The sequence below is a fragment of the Camelus dromedarius genome, chromosome 21 (assembly GCF_036321535.1).
Source record: "Camelus dromedarius isolate mCamDro1 chromosome 21, mCamDro1.pat, whole genome shotgun sequence".
Lineage (NCBI taxonomy): Eukaryota > Metazoa > Chordata > Mammalia > Artiodactyla > Camelidae > Camelus > Camelus dromedarius.
In genome coordinates this window covers 29977599-29994388 of record NC_087456.1, presented here as the reverse complement: position 1 = coordinate 29994388, position 16790 = coordinate 29977599, and positions in this window count along the sequence as shown.

The window sequence follows — 16790 nt, the reverse complement described above, 5'->3', positions numbered from 1 at the left end:
ATATGAGGACAAAGGATCTAATCTTACTTTGGACAAAGCTAATCCTTTACTGCACACATAGTATACCTTCAAATTCAATAAATTGTATCCAACTTTATTCTTCTTTCATCAAGATTTCCTTTGACATTGTTGGACCTTTGAATTTTCACAGAAATATGAGTATCCACTTGCAATTTTTCCTAACAGACTTTGCTGGATTTTCTGAGCAAAAGTGGAGATGAAGTAAGATATTTGATAAGGAAAGCTACAAATTTTTTCAAAAATGTTCCTGTTGCCTTTACATTTACGTGAAGTTTAAGGAAGAAGGAAATTAATATAGAATTTGGAGACTATTTTAAGAAGGAGTTGATGTTTTAATCAAGCTTTAAATAATGGCAAGTTTCAACATCTTAGGAAATAGAGTAAACACAGTAGTCAGGAATATGACATAAAATGACCTTGAAAAGTTGTTGGATATAAAATTAATCTCAAGGGCTACAATCGGCATTTATGATACTAAAATATTTAAGCAATTTGAAGAGTCATAGAACACGGCAAAACCCTCCAAATACCATCCTACTGTTTGAAAAACCTGAATAATACATTTAGTGAATCAACTCAATCATAGGGCTCACTCATACTTAACATCACGAGTTATTCAGACAAAGTAAAAGAACAAAGGGAAAGGCATATCCAAAATATTAAATAAATTTCATGCAATTATTTGTGGAGGCAATGTAATCATTTTGAAGTATTTGCAACTTTTATGTAGTCAATCTAATTATCAACAATTTGTGTTGAACTTACCAAGTGCCAGGCACTGTTCTTAAGCACTTGTTAAATTTTAACTTCTTTAGTGTTGGTAACAATCTTATGAGAGTTATTGAGAGACATATTTTTCTCCATCCACAACACGGTTAGTGTATGCATCTCCTCTGTGTATAAATTTAGAATACTGTGAGCCTGTTTCTCTAGTTAATTGGGTATACATACAGTGATCACTGGTACATTCAGAATTTATTAGAAGGGCAGGAGCTCTTGGTTTCTTGTCTCAAGAGCTAGTGCAGGGAATTTGGAGATCTATGAACCTCCAGAAAGTTAAATTACCCTACATGCTACCTTTAGGGACTCTCTGAACACACATTTTCAACCTTCCAGAAAGAGCACACAGTTCACTAAGTCTGCAGGCAGGATTGTTACTTTACATCGTCTACTATGTGATTTACAGGAATTACTGTTCCAACTGCAAAAAGCACTTGAAAAGTATCTGAAATTACTTTTCACACAGGGCTGTGTATTTCTCTACCTAACTATGGCAGTACGCCGTTCATATAAACATATCTATGGTTGTGTCAGTTCATGCCAAGCACACTGGGACAGTGAGAGAATGTAATCTAGATGAAAGAGAATTTCACCTGATTCTCAAGAGTCCCTGCTCTCCTGTAATGCATGAGCAATCACGGTCAGAATGCTGTAACCTGCACATCATCATATCTCCAGAGACATCGGGTTATTATAACAGAAGGGCCTGAAGCTTCTTTTATTCTAATAAGGTCTTTGTAAAACACCTAAATAAATGGCTGGTTAGTGTTAGGTATAGTTGGGTGCTTGTTAATTATTATTTCTGGAAAAACAACTTCAGCAGAATAGAGATAATCTGGACGCATGTTTATGTCTGCTTAAGATGAATGTTGACATAGATATTCAAAAGGGACACTATTTTTCAAACAGAGTGTAACTTTGTTCTTACGACCAATGTTTAGAGGGTTCATGTCTAGCTTACCACATTACCTCGACTTCTTGTTGGTTTGCAACCTCCTTGGGTGATTCCTCCTTGTGATCTGAAACTGGCCTCATTGTTCAGGGAGCAGGGAGGGCAGAGGGAGACCAAACATAGAGGTAGGAATCTCTTGATTGACAGGAACCAATTTACAGTAAGTGGGGGAACTTGCTGACCAGGTTTGTCTTAGGCAGCTGCAAGGCCAGGAGATTTCCCCATCTGCCAACCACATCTTAAAAGTTAACTGGGCTCCGTCAGGTACCCAATGCAGGTGGTCTCAACACCACACTTCTGTTTCAAGGCTGTGTCTTGGAGCAACTTCCTGGAGCAGAGAAGATGCACTGAATGCAACTTATAAGGACAGGAGTTGGGTGGGTTGGGGGCCTCCAATTCACAGGGTCTACCTTTGGGGTCAACTGGCGATCATGTTTTCCTGATGGCCTCTTCCAACACTTCTTAAGATAAAACACTTTCTTTTTAAAGCATTTTTCAGGAGAAGGTTTTTCTACATTACCTCTTTTAATCTTCACGCCTTAGCATACTTTATCATTCAGTTCAGTAGGGTGGAGTATAATTTTGAAAAAAGTGGCTCAATAACTTTGTTTTTCTCTCTTAGTAGATACTATGTTTTTTAATTAAACAAAAAAATATTCTAAGATCATGTGAACAATTTGTTGCTTTGTATAAATTATATACTATACACTATATGGATAAGATACTACATAATTTTAAGTAACTTAATATACCTTTTTAATATAGCCAAGGCACCACACATTATAAGGTATCTTTATTGCAATTGTTCTTCTTTCTTTCACACAATTAGCATAAATTGCACTTTATCATGAAATAGCCTCAGTATATGACTTGATAACTTCAGAAATTACGCCTATGCCTTGCGTCTATTTGTACAGTGTATGCTTTCTATATAGTGCTATTTATTCCATCACATTTAGGTCCTACATTTCTGGAGGCTGATTCCTTCATGTCATCCTCTTAGGACTGGCACCACTGGGAGCAAAAGAGAAAACATAATCCTCCTACCTGCCTAGAACTGGATGACTGTTTTTCTTATTATGTGGATGAAGTGACAGAGAACACTGCTATGCTGGAAAAGCTGAATGAAACCAACTCAAGAGAATTAAAAAATTAAAAAGCCAAAGGAAACTCCCATGTTCCGTGTTTCTGATCGCTCTCCTTATTTTGTTTACAGTCCTTCCTAAGGCCCGACTGCTTTTCTGTTCTGATATGCTACATCGCTTTTCATTTTTGAAAAAAAAAAATGCCCTGTGTTTCTTAAGCCAGCTCAAGTTAATTTCTATTGCTTGAAGTCTAAAATGCCCTAACTAAAATACTGCATTATTAAAATCATGAAATTAAAAGAATAGTAGGAGAAGCAAACTGTACGAGCATGTTCAGGCGTGCATTTTATGTAAAAATCTGTGCTAATGAGAGGGATTATAAAAGAAGTGGAAATTTGTCATGCAAGCAGTGTGTAAGAGTTATCAGAGGAAAGCACCAGGAGAATCAGCAATTTCTGAAAAACCCAGAGAGTTCTCTGCCCACATATAAAGGGGAAAGTCTCTCCAGGATACTTTTATCCAGCATATGCAGTTTAAACATGAAGGATGGGTGGTTTATTTGACAAGAATTTTTGATAATGAAATTTTAGCATCTTGAATGCAGAGTAGGATGCTCTGAGTGACAGGGCATGTGGAATACATTTTTATTTAATACAGTGTTTGGCTGGGGAATTCAGGTTACTGATTGGCATTTACGTGACTGAAAGCTATTTTCTGGATTAATAATTTTAACAAATATTTATCTGATTCCAAGAACCATTTTATGTTTGGGCAAGGTGGCCTGTATCACAGGAGAGCCATTAGGTTGTATCTTTAAATTGCAGCAGTTTATTGCAGAATATGAACTGAGATATGTGTGAAGAAAAAAAAATTAAGAGTTAATAAGAGCTGGCAGTGGCAAGATGACCTTAGTGATCAAACATGTGATGACCAGATGCCAAAGGAAATTGTAAGAACCTGGCTACAGTACTTTTGAGAACACTAAAAAACAAATCAACAAGAAAGCAAAATCACAAAAATGCCTCTTTTAAGATGATTAGTGAATTGCTAAGATTTAAAATATCAAGCAGTAGAGTTGAGCGCTTTCCTCTTAATTTCATATGTTTTTAACAAAGCAATTAATTGCTCAAGCTCTGACAAATAATGTATTTTGATCCAAGGAGTTTGGATTTTTTTCCCATAATTTAATGCAATTTTTATTCTTTTTGAAATTTTCCATATATAAGAGATATGTTGTATTTGTTTGATATTGTGACTTCATCAAGAGAATTAGGTCTGTGTTGTTTACTGAATAACTGTAATTAAATATTATAATGCTGGACTTTTTCCAACAAAAGTAAGAGATAAGCCAGTGACAGCATTATGGAATATGCTAATTTTACAATATGTTAAGCAATGAATTTATGTTCCTAATTTTAAAACATTTCAGTCTTACAACATTATAGTCATTACATTTCCATTATCTTTTATCATTTATTAGTATGCTCTGCATGCCTTCTATGCAATAATCTATTATTATGTTGATTGTTATTATATTTAAACAACTTTTATAAAATGGATCCTGGCATTTTTTATATTAAAAATATTCATATTCTTAATTTCTCAATTCTAAGTTCGTTGAGACATTTCAGTGTTCCCTAGATTGGAATTAAATTAAATTAAACTTCTACAAGGTGGCTACAAGGTACCTAGCACTTTATTTTACTACCTGCTACACTGTGTTACTTTTCTGCCAAACCAAATATCAAGCAATGGTGCTGTGCATAAAAGTCAATATGTAGTTGCGTGAAACACTAAATAACGTGGGAGATAAAAATGCATGATTTAAGATTAATCTCATTGATTGCAAACATAAATACTCAAGGACATTCAATCACATTTTAGTTGTGGCCAAATATATAGATATAAAAATATTTATTTTATTTTATTTTAATATTTTAATTTTATTTAATATATTTATATATACTGTCTAACTGTTGACTTGAAATGTTTTCCTCTCAAAAAACTCAAGAGCTTATCTCACTCCTGAGTTGTCATCACTGATGTTACTGCCTCCCATTAAATTACTCTAAGTCCATGATTACTTGTTAAAGTATAAAGGATAAGGAGTGTATCCTGCACGAGCCTTTGATATACTTCACCTTTGTATTTATAACACAAATTGCTTATCAAAGCCAAGACAGAACCTGGAAGAATGGGGTTGAGACAGGTGAACTTTGATGAGAAGTAGAGAGAAGACAGTTCGTTAATGACCTGTGATGATAAGACGAGAGCCCCGTGGACACTCCTAGAACTTTGTGGGCTCTGGAGCAGGGGAGAGGCTCATGCCTGGCATTACCTAAGCTCCTCTACATCCATGTGTCAAGTTTGTCCTAGGATGACCTTATCAAAGATTGTGTAGTTCGTTGTTACCATGTCTCATTAAGACAGATTGAAAACAACAAGTATGGTAGCACTGCACTGCTGGTCAGGGTTTAAAATAAAAATGGGAAATAAGGTAATCCAATATTTTGCATATTTTTAATTCAACTTAAGCACAATCATTTTTTCCAAGTTGTTACTTAGACTGAAGTCTTACATCTTTTTTCAGATTTTTCTCTCTTATACTGTTAGGAACAAATTAATGCATTAGGATTACAGAATTCCTTTCAGGACAGTGGTTGTAAACATTTGGTACAATTAATTAAGTACAAATACTTCTTTGGTTCTTCCTTTCTTCTTTTGCTTCTTTTAAATTTATGACTCAGGCACAATTTAAGACTTGGTTAATCAAAATCCCTGGGGATGGGACTGAGCCATGAATCCTAAAAAGTACGTATGCTAAAAATAAAAAACTAAGACCATGGGATGTCACACAACAATACTGGAGACAGACAGGAAAATAGGCAAGTATAATATAGAAGCTGCACTTGTGATAACAACTAAAGTAGTATTACACACAAGATATGGAGAAAACTTAATTATGTCTCTCATCCTGGAAAGACGAGATTGCTAATGCGGAAGGCAGATTGCTAAACCTGAAGGAAATAAAATGTCAGCTGATATTAAAATGTAAGGAGTTGGAGACAAGTTAGTTAAGAATAGGCTTTATGAGCCTAGGGAATAGCACATGCGAAAGCCTAAATTTTTGAAGTAGGGACAGTGGCAAAACTGTGGTAGGACTGGAAAGAGAACCGTTTCTCTGACACTGAAAAGAAATGCAGGTGGCAAGGTAGATACACAGGTGTCACACTGAAAGGCCCTGAAGGGAAGAAGTTTTGGTATTTATTCCCAAGCTTTGGGGAAACCAAAGATGGGTTTTAAACAAAATTGTACAATGACCAAACCTGCATTTTAGATCAGCCTTCTAAAGAGATTTGAGATTAGAACAGTATGTTCCCAAAGGCAAGGCAATAAACTGCCAGTTAACTATTACTTGCATAGAGATGCAAAGCAGTGTAATTTTTGCTTAACGTTATGTCTAAAAAGCACTCTTAGCAAAAAAAATAAAAAACCACTTACCCTATGCTAACACTACTCCCATTTGCTTAAGTTGCTATTGAATTTAATAGCAGTCATTTTTTTTTCTTCTGGTATATGAGCAAATGCAGCCTAAATTCTACTAATAATCATCATTGCTCATAATGGTTAAAATGGGTTCATTATATTATATATTCATTATCTTGTAGATAAGAAGGAATTTCATAGCTTTTTTCTGTGTCAAAAAGCCTCTTGTCAATATTCATGGTACCGTTTGAGATTTACTATGAATACATATTCATGCAACTACTTTTAACAAATAAAGAAAATGCATTTTCCTAAGGGGAGTCTTCTATATCCTGAATCTTTTTTCCTTGCTGCAGGCTTGGCCACCATAATGTTAGCCTACGATGATTTCTGACTTTATCCTTTAAACATAAAGTCAGCTTCTCCCAAACCATTGATGTTGAACTAAGAAGTCACATAGTGGAAAGAAAAAACACTCAGATAGAGAACTTGATGATGTTAGGCAATCAATACATATATAGCAAAATTCAGAAAGTTATTTGGTTTTATTGTGAAATGTGAGTTGGGGAAACTTCGTGGCAGTAAAGCACTGGGCCCTTTTAGGGCTCTCAGGCACCCCTGGGGAAGCAGCAGTTAACCCTGCCTGGATGAGGGACACATTATAGAGGGTGTCATATTAACCAAGGCTTTGAAGCAAAAGCAAGATGTTTTAAATGTCAAGGAACTTTGAGAACAGCATCCAGGTAGAAAGAGCAGGAGATTTAAAGGCAAGGAGGAGGGTGTTTGAGAAACTGGGAACTAGTGTGGCAACATGCCCAAGATTTCAAGGAAAGAAGCTTAATCTAAAAAGATGAGTAAGAAATGACATAACCTTTTAATTTCTCCACTTCATCTCTTACCATTGTATATCTCAGCTTTCCTTTTTATTGTTTCTGTCTCTACAGATAGATTTAGAAATATTGATACAGCTAATAAACCATCTATATCTATGAAAATAGGCATACTGTACATAACCTATGTCTTTATAGATTTACATGTAATTACTATAAATATATAACATATTTATTGTCTTTATTTCTCCAGTAGAATGTAGACTCCATGACGGCAAGGGCTCTTTTAGTTTGTTTTAACATTTTATACTCATGAAATAAAAGAATATATAGAGGGTACTCAGTAAATTTTTGATGAATACATGCAAGTGAATGAAGAAATGAATGCATGAATGAGACCAGATGGAGTTTTTTCTTTACCCTTCGATGACAGACAGCTAGAAAATATATATCCTCCTAGATCATTTTTGAGCCAGTTCCTAAATTACTCCCCTCTATCGGTTGTATTAAAATTAACATGGACTCTAAACCATAATCCCCAAATCCAGATTATTTTGTTTGGAGCTGGTGTAGTCCTTTCTGTGTTGATGGGCTGTCTGGTCTTAGCTTTTGAGCATCTCTTATCATTTCCTTTTTCCTGCTGATCTACCAGGTCCCAGTTTGTACTTTTCTCTGTCTGGCTCATGACAGCAACATACTATCCTTCCTGCAGTCTTAACCAACCATATGAACTAACTCTATGATCATTAGAATTCAAGCTCTGAAATGACAAGTCTGCTTTGTTCACCATTGTACTTCTAATGACCAGCACAAGACCCAGGGCAGAAGATATGCTCAACACATGCACCATGAATAAACCAGTGAACACTGAGCCCTGAGCTCTTATCACCACGACCTAAAGAAAAGATCTGATGAGACCTTATAGAGAATCACAGATAAGCTTATCACATGATTGGCTTCCCTTGGGAGAGTAAACCCAAATGACTATTTTGAATTATTTTAATTTATTATAAACATATTATTTGATGTTAGAGATGGTATACTTAAAGAAGTACATAAAGTTTTGCATGGGAGGGTCAACTTATATTTAAAATTTCATTTTAATGTATTTTTATGAATATCAAGTAACCAGAAATACAAGGTGATTGAGTCCCTATTTTATAAGATGATTTCAAGAGGATTTTGGGGGGCTAAACTAGAATAGGGTTTTCAAAGAAAATTAGTATTTCATTTAGACCTCTTACGAGATAGCTTTAACTATGTAATACTAGAGCTAATTTTTTAGTTTCTAGCAGTTTATGTAGCTTTAACTTTATAAATTCTAGAGCTATTTTTGAGCTGTCTACCAGTTTAGACTTTGACTTCCTTTGAAAATATGATAATAGCTCTTTTCAAATGATCATTATGGTGCCATTAAGTATTTAATCTCAAACCATGAAGACCCATTCATCGAACATTTAGATTAATTATTATTTCCAAAGGCATGTATTCAAATTCCCCATTAACACATTCTCTACGACTTTTTAAAATACTCTTTTAAAACCACAATCAAAATTCTCAATCGCAATGTCGTAGCACAGGAATAAATACAAAATCTGGATAAAATATCTTTGCCTCTAATGTTTGCATTTCCATAAGGTCACCTCTATGTGAATCCAAAATTTGATTAGGAGTGATATCATTTCTCATGAATGTACCTTTTCCCCAAAGCACTTTCGATTTCAAAATAAATTGTGTGAGAGATTTTACTATAAAATGACCTGCTTTGTAGGTTATTTAAATCTAAGCTGATTTCCTGCTTTGTAAAGGAAAACTGAGGGGACAAAAGACCCCATGCCTCTTCCTTGACCACATGCATTTACTTAGATTGATCTCCACGGGCCACTGCAGAGCTCCATCAGAGGAAGCACTCAGGAAATGTCCCCTTTACGCGGCGACCATGTGTGGGCGGCTGCAGTGCACAAAGTGTTTGCATCCCGTTTGTATTTCTATACGTACACTTAACATGTCATTGGGAAGTGTGTCCTGCATACATCATCTCCATCCTCAAATTTCTGTAATTTATTTTGAGGCACAAAATATATCTCATCATAACCTGAGGGAAACTCAGACAACGCCTGCCCTCTCACTGTGGGACATCTTTCCGCAGATGACAGGCAGATCCGTCACACGGAGAGATGATTTATCTCCTCTGATTTCATCCAGTAAAGACGCCCTATACAAGGTGAAGTGATAATTTTCCTCAGAGTTAACATGTCCAGTGTCTCATTTTTCATTCTAGTCCTTGTGAAATGACATCGAACACTAAATTGGGAACTAATTTTGGTTGTGAGGCTTGGCTGCCTGCCCACCTCTTTGGGAAAACAAGCAAATTACCTGTATTTCTTCGTCACAGAAGTTACACAATAGCTAGGACTGGGGTGTGGTTTCATCCTCCTTTCTCTTGCCTTTTTTTTTTTTTTTTTTTTTTTGCTTGACTTCCTATTAAGGTCAATTCACTCCAGACATTTCCACCCCCACATTAGTTCTGAACATTCTAGGCTTGCTTTGACAGAAGTTTTTGCACTGGTTTTTCCTGCTTTCTAGAAGCGAGCTTTTTTGTGATTATTATCTTTCTCACTTTCTTTCAGATAACTTGCCGTCTCACTGTCTCTCCTCCTGGACACCTTTTATCCAATGACACTTCTGCTGAGTGCCCCATCTAACATTAAGTCCCCCGACACTCTCAATGTCTGTTTCAGTGCCCAGTTCTATTTTCTGCAGCATTTATTTCATTCTGATTCTGTAGACTTATTTAGTGTTTCAGCGCGTCTACAGTACGCAGTTCTGCGTTTTTTCTTTACATTTTAACATTATGGAAGTCATGATGAATCCAGTAAGCACTGTCAGCCCAACACCGCTAGTGACTCACAGCGTGAAAAACACTCAGTTGTACCTGCTCACATAAAAACAGCAGCACTAAAGTAACCCAGATTTCAAATTATACTTATTTTTTCCTTGGCTGCCTTCCCAACCAGGAGTAAGCTTCATGAATGCAAAGTTTTGTTGTGCTTTTTTTTTTTTTTTTTTTTTTTGTATTTGGTTTACTCCTGCAGTCCCCAGCTCTGGAATAATTCCGGGTACATGGGAGAAATTAAATAAATATCTATCTGATGAATTTATGGATTAATGAAAAGCAATTAGAATGCTTCATTATGTAGTCAATATCCAATAAACGTTGGTGGTTGTAACAGTGATCCCAAAGAACATCCAGAAATGATTTTGCGAATAGATTTTGTGGTAAATATTTGATCTACAGACAAAGGCTTTGTCTAATCTTCTGGTTACTTCTCTTTTCATGCTATTATTATATTCTTAGAAACAATTTAAATATTTTAGGAAAGATAATGAATTTTTACATTTTAACAAATAAATTAAAATTTGAAATAATCACCATTTTTAAAATTTTGGCTGTATTTGAAATCCAAAATAGACTGATGAATTTTCCAAATAGTATTAGGCTGAATGAAAATGTTTCTATCATAAAAAAAAGTTGAAGAACTGAGAACATCTAGCTTACTATTAATTTCATATTAGCATCTTAGGCATATTATTTATAGTCCAATTATAAAGTCATTAGAATTACTAAGAGTTTAACCTTTCCATTTCTTAGATATGGCAGGAAAGGCATTTTGTATTCAGCAAGCTCTCTCAAATGACATGGAAAAGAAACCTGATTCACTGAACCATAGTCACTGAGAAATAATGCCTGAATTTGATAGAATTCTCCTCTCATTATTCTAATCTCAAGACAAAACTTGTAATCTACAGGTATTAATCTCCATCCTTCGAAGTGAAATATAACTGAGCCAATTAGGTTCTGAAGGCTTGCATGAGCGTTTGTCTCTGCCTTTCCTCCAGCTGAAATTCAAGTTGCTTCCAGAATATTACCTCCATTTAGAAGCTTGGGTTATCAGCAGTATCTGCATTAAATTTTATAGAATTAATTATTATCAAAAATAGGATTGAAGCAGTAAATGCACACTTTGAATCTAGTGAGCAAAGTTAAAATAGAGGCATCCATAATGGGGTTTGTATGAAATTTGTTCTGAAAACACTTCACACAGACAGTTATTCTACTGCTCTTTTCTATGTTTCAAATCCTTCTTATTCTTTTGTGAGCAAATCATGTCCAGTAAAGAGTCAGAGGGTGCTAAGAGGAGCTATAAATATTAGAAAACTTCATATGACTAATTAAACAAGGATTGACTTTAAATTGTCACTTTTATGAATTATTAAAGCAATGCCCTTGGAATACGGCCATTTTTCCTGGAATTATTGACACAGACAATTTGAATTACTATAATATTCTCTTAATTTACATCCTGCATTTAGCCCCAACATGATCCAATTCAATCTAGAGGACACTGAAACCCAAGTACAGGTAGCTGGGTTCAGGTATTAGAATCTATAATTTTCACTTTAATGGTCAATTTTATGAGGGATGTTTAGGTAGTTGCTATTTCCACCTCACTGGGCGGTGGGAGGTGAAATGTGATAAATTAAATCATAACATTGAGCACATTCTAAAATAACATAAAAAAATAAGGATAGACATAGTTAAAACTTGTATCTAGTTTCCATGTCCATCCACAAATACTACTAAAACTTTATATTTTAAGCAGTTATTTCAAGGCATTTTTTGCATAATATAATTTCATCAATTTTGAGTGTACAATTCAAATAATTTTTATTACTTTTATTAAGTGTTTCACCATCACCGTGTTACTGACTCCAAATTCTTACTACTCACCACATGACAGACCAATAAATCAGGAGAAGAGCTGTTGGGGCAAGGAATAATGACTTTATTCGGAAAGCCAGCAGACTGAGAAAATGGGGGACTAATTTCCTAGAGAACTGTTTCCTTCAAGTCAGAATTCTGGTTCCTTTTACATCAAAAAGGAGAAGGGGTGTGGTTGCTTGTTGCAAACTTCTTGGTGTTGAGATCCTTTGTTTTTGCAGTTGACCATGTAGGTCAGGTCATGATGTCCCTGTAAACCTCCAACAAGACAAATGTCTTTCTTTGTTCTGCAACTTTTTAAATCTCTCTGTGAATGGAAAAGTGTTACACTCTTAAAGGTCAGCGCCTTGAGAATGGGCTCATATGAGCCTGTATATTTCAGGCTCCCGGCAACGTTCTTTTACAAAAGGTGCAGAACCAGCCTGACTGAGCAGTGGACACGGAGCCCAGGGTTAGAGACCAAGGAACAGACCTAATATGGAGTCAGATTTGCTCTTCCCTATTGCAGTCAGAACATTTTCCCCCACCAAAAAGATCCCTCATGTCCATTTACAGTAAATCCTCATCCTACCCCAGTCTCAGGCAACCACTCATCTTCCTACCACTATCCATTTGCTTTTTCAGAACATACCATATAAATAGAACCATATAATATGTGGTCTCTTGTGTATGGTCATTTAACATAACATTTTTGAAGTTGATGGAATATGACACTGTTTTCCTTTATTGATGAATAGTATTCCATTATATAGATAAGCCACATTTTTCTCCATTCCATTTAGACTGTTTCTTGTTTGGGGCTATTGCGATAACACTTCTGTTAACATTCACATGCGAGTCATTCTGTGCACACACACTTTCATTTCTGTTGCTACCTACTGGTCAAACTGCTAGGCCATGCGGTAGTTTCATATTTAACTATTTTAGAAACTGCCAAACCCTTTTTCTAGTGATGACACCATTTTACATCCCCACCACACAACAATATGAGACTTTCTCCATATTCTCACCAGTTTTTGCTATGGTCTCCCTTATTCCTTATAGATATTTTAGTAGAGGTTAAATAATTATCAAATTGTGGGTACATTTTCATTTAGCTAACGGCTAATTATATTTAGAAACCTTTTATGCACTTTTCCTATTTGTATATCTTATTTGATACAATGTCTGACATTCATTCAAATGAATGTACTCTGTTCTAACTGTTGTAAGCTTTTGGTTAATCTTCAGTTTTGAAAAAGTTGATTTTGATCATCTTGAAGTTTTTTTTATTATTAATTTTATGGAGGAGAGGATTTACAGAAGTCCTCACATTATCATTAAAGGTAGTTCTGCCTCCCTCAAAGCACACATATTTAATATTTTTTACAGAATGCCAAACAACTACAATAGCTAATACTTACCTTTATTAATGCAAAATAACGTTACAAGCACTTCACATATATTAATTTGTGTAAACCTTACAACAGTCCTATGAGCTAGAAAGCATCACAGAGAGCTTGAGCAAATTGTCCATTGTCAGACAGCTAATAAGTGGAAGAGCCAGATGTGAAATCAGGAAATGTGTTTCCAGCTTCCGTGCTACTAACCAATGCACTCTGTATTGCCGTATGCAGCCTTCCTACGACCCTCTCAGGTACAGGATACTTGGGTGCAATGTGGTCTTTAGTGTCATCCAGACCACTCACCTCCCAGCCCATCACACTTGTCTTCAATGCTTTTGTTCATGCTTTATTGCAGCCATTGCATTCCCTTTGTAAATAGTAACTCTTCTTACCTATACACCTTAAAGTCTGTTGTTTCTTTAAGGCTTTCCAAAACATTGTATGATTTAAAGAGATCATTTATTCACAGTAAGCCATATAGCATCACTTAAAAAGTATAAAGTTTTAAATTCTGTCTTTCCAACTTTATCATCTGTACATTGAGGACAAGGCTGTATCTTATCTCCCATAGTTTAGAGAAGAAATTATGTATTATAGGTTCTGTAAAGATTGGATAAGGGAATACATATCGATTCTTAAAAAACCACATCGCTATAAATTGTTTGCCACGTAATCTTACATATTATCTTCATTCATTGATTGAACTCTATTATACGAAAGACATGCTTTTAGAAATACCTTAAAGGCATCTAAATCATATACAAGCATTTCTTATAAGAAATATTTTCTAGTGCATCATATTAATGATTGCTTTGTTTCGGTGGTCCTGAAGTAACGGCGCAGTACAATTAAAAGGGAAAACATACTGTGCTACTTGCATAGATTGTAAATATAACCCATAATTATTTTTCATTACTTTTTCTTTTTTTACTAGACATTTCTAATAACTGATTCTAATGTGCAATTTTTGCATCATTTCCTAGATAAAACCTAGGCTAGAATTAATTTCCCACAGCTTTAATATCTCACATAAGATATTAAACACTTACGTTTAATTTTATTTCTTCAATTTGTTAGTCCTCCTGTTACACTGAGGTCTGATATATTTGTGAAAAAAGTAGAAAAATAAAAATAGAACGGGAGTATCACCCCCTCTACATTTTAAGAAGAATTATGATGAAAACAAATGTATCCCTATACAGATTTCTCTGTTAATTCCATCGCTGTTGCTTGCAATCAACTAAGTAGTGATTGATCTTCAGGCTACTGCGATTTACTTCTTCTCCTCTTTCATTCGTAGCAGTGTGAGTGTGCATTTCACACACGTTACGTGGGATTCTGGGCGCACAACATTTTATGAAACTGTTGTCACCTAAATGAATACCAACGCTTTGGACAAAATATAAACAAAATTATCCCATGAAATAGAAGATTTTGTATTAAATATGCTTTTATTTGACCCTCACTTCAGAAAGAGGAGGTTAGGGAATTTAAAATCCAGCATCCCCAAACCAGTTTTTGCTGAAATGACTTTCATCCTATTCACACCTGGTTCACCTAATTAGTTTGCAACAGTTACACGTTTGGCATCCACACTTTATAGGAGCACACTTGTCAACGCAGAGTTTTGTTTGCTTCTTTTTAAAGAAATTATTTATAACCCTTCGGAGTCGCTGTTGTCGTTGTTGCTGTTGCATTGGCTTTAACTTCATGTCTTAAATTCCTCTAAGTGCTAAAATTTTGCTTTTTATTTTTTTTGGAGGTAGACTCCCTGGCTGGCATCACATTGTTTCCTGTTTCTGGTCTGCAGACCTATTTTCCATGTTCATATACCCTGTGGATGTGATCTGCCTCAGCATGAAAATTATACTTATTTCAAAGTCAACTCCTTTTATTTTTCTTTCAAGACTTTCAGTGTTTCTAAGAATCTGCTCAGCAGGGAATAACATTTCATCAAGGGCCTGTGTTTGCTGCTTCATTTGACAATTTCTGTGTCTACACAATGAGTGACATTCAGACGGAGATTGGAGGTACTCTCTTAATTTGGGTTGAGTTTTCCTCTTTTTCCTTCTTTCGGATAAATAAAAACACAAACACCTCTAAAATAATAAGTCAACAGAGATATGTTAGATCGCCAGGTGATGTAGGAGAAAAGTTGTTTGAACAAAAAACAAATGGGAAAATAGTAGAAAAAATATAGCAGAAAGACATTCATTGGTTTTTAATTGCATTGATACTATTTTCTGATATAAACTAAACTAAGTCTTCAAAATAAAGAAGATGAAGGTACATGTGAGTCAGTGAGAAATGCCAAAGGAAATGACTTAGAGTGTTACACATACAGCATTTCATAAAGGAAGATAAACTATAGGTGTTAATGAATTTTTAAATAACACAAACGATTGTTGACAAAACCTAGTGGTGGAATTTCACTATCTCAGGGCTACTTACTGAGCAAAGGTAACTGAAACTTTTAGTCTTGACTAAGCCTCATTCTATACAGGTTATTTGGAGAAATTATATATGAATCAAAATGAGCCATGCTGTCTTAGTTTCCACTTGCATGGACGATCTTGTTCCCATCCCTACACTTTGAGTCCAAATGTGTCTTTAAAGCGGAAGTTAGGCTCTCGCCACTGCACACAGTTGGGTCTTCTTTTTCGTTCATCCAGCCCGCTGCTCTATGCCCTTTGACTGGAGGATTCAAGGTCTCACCTCAGTGCTCTGGGAGCTACAGAAGAGAAACAGGTTTCTCCAGCGGCACCTGCACAGCTGCAGAAACCGAGCGCTCACTCACCACTCCCGTCTTCTCCTGGGGGCAAGGCGCCTCTGGCACGTTCAGCCTCATGATGAACTGTTCTGCCCTGGGGAAGGCACAGTGGTGGCAAAGTTCCTCTTACCCTCTTCAGTGTGTCCAAACTCCTATAGAATTTTTTTTTTTTTCCTCCAAAAGAGAGCTGTGACTTCTCCTCCGGAAACTTGGACTTCTACAATGGCTCTCTCATCCATTGGTGTCTGCCCAAATCTGCCCTCTCCAGGTGTCCTTGACTGTGGCCAAGTGGAGCTGAGGTCCGCTCCCAGGTCTCCTCTGCTGGTTCCACAGCCTGTACCGAGGTCTGCCTCTTACCCGGCGCACAGGTGGGCAAGACTCCTCCTGGACCCCTTGGTGTGCGGTGCCAAATCCCACAGCTTCCACTCAGGCACTTCTGTTCACGGATGGCTCCCAGCTGTTAAAAGGCGGGGAGGGTGGGCGCGGTTGGGAAGGAGGCCACCGTGATACTGATGTTGCTCTGGTCTGTTTGTTAATCCGAAAATTTTGGAAAGATAACTGAGGGAAATACGTGAGAGCAGATAGAATTTTTTTATCCTTTACTTTATCCCACTCTCAAACGAAAACTTTAAAGCAAGAAAATTAAGATACTTTCTAAGATTTAAACAATATATATTTACCTAAGGCGGGTCAAGAAG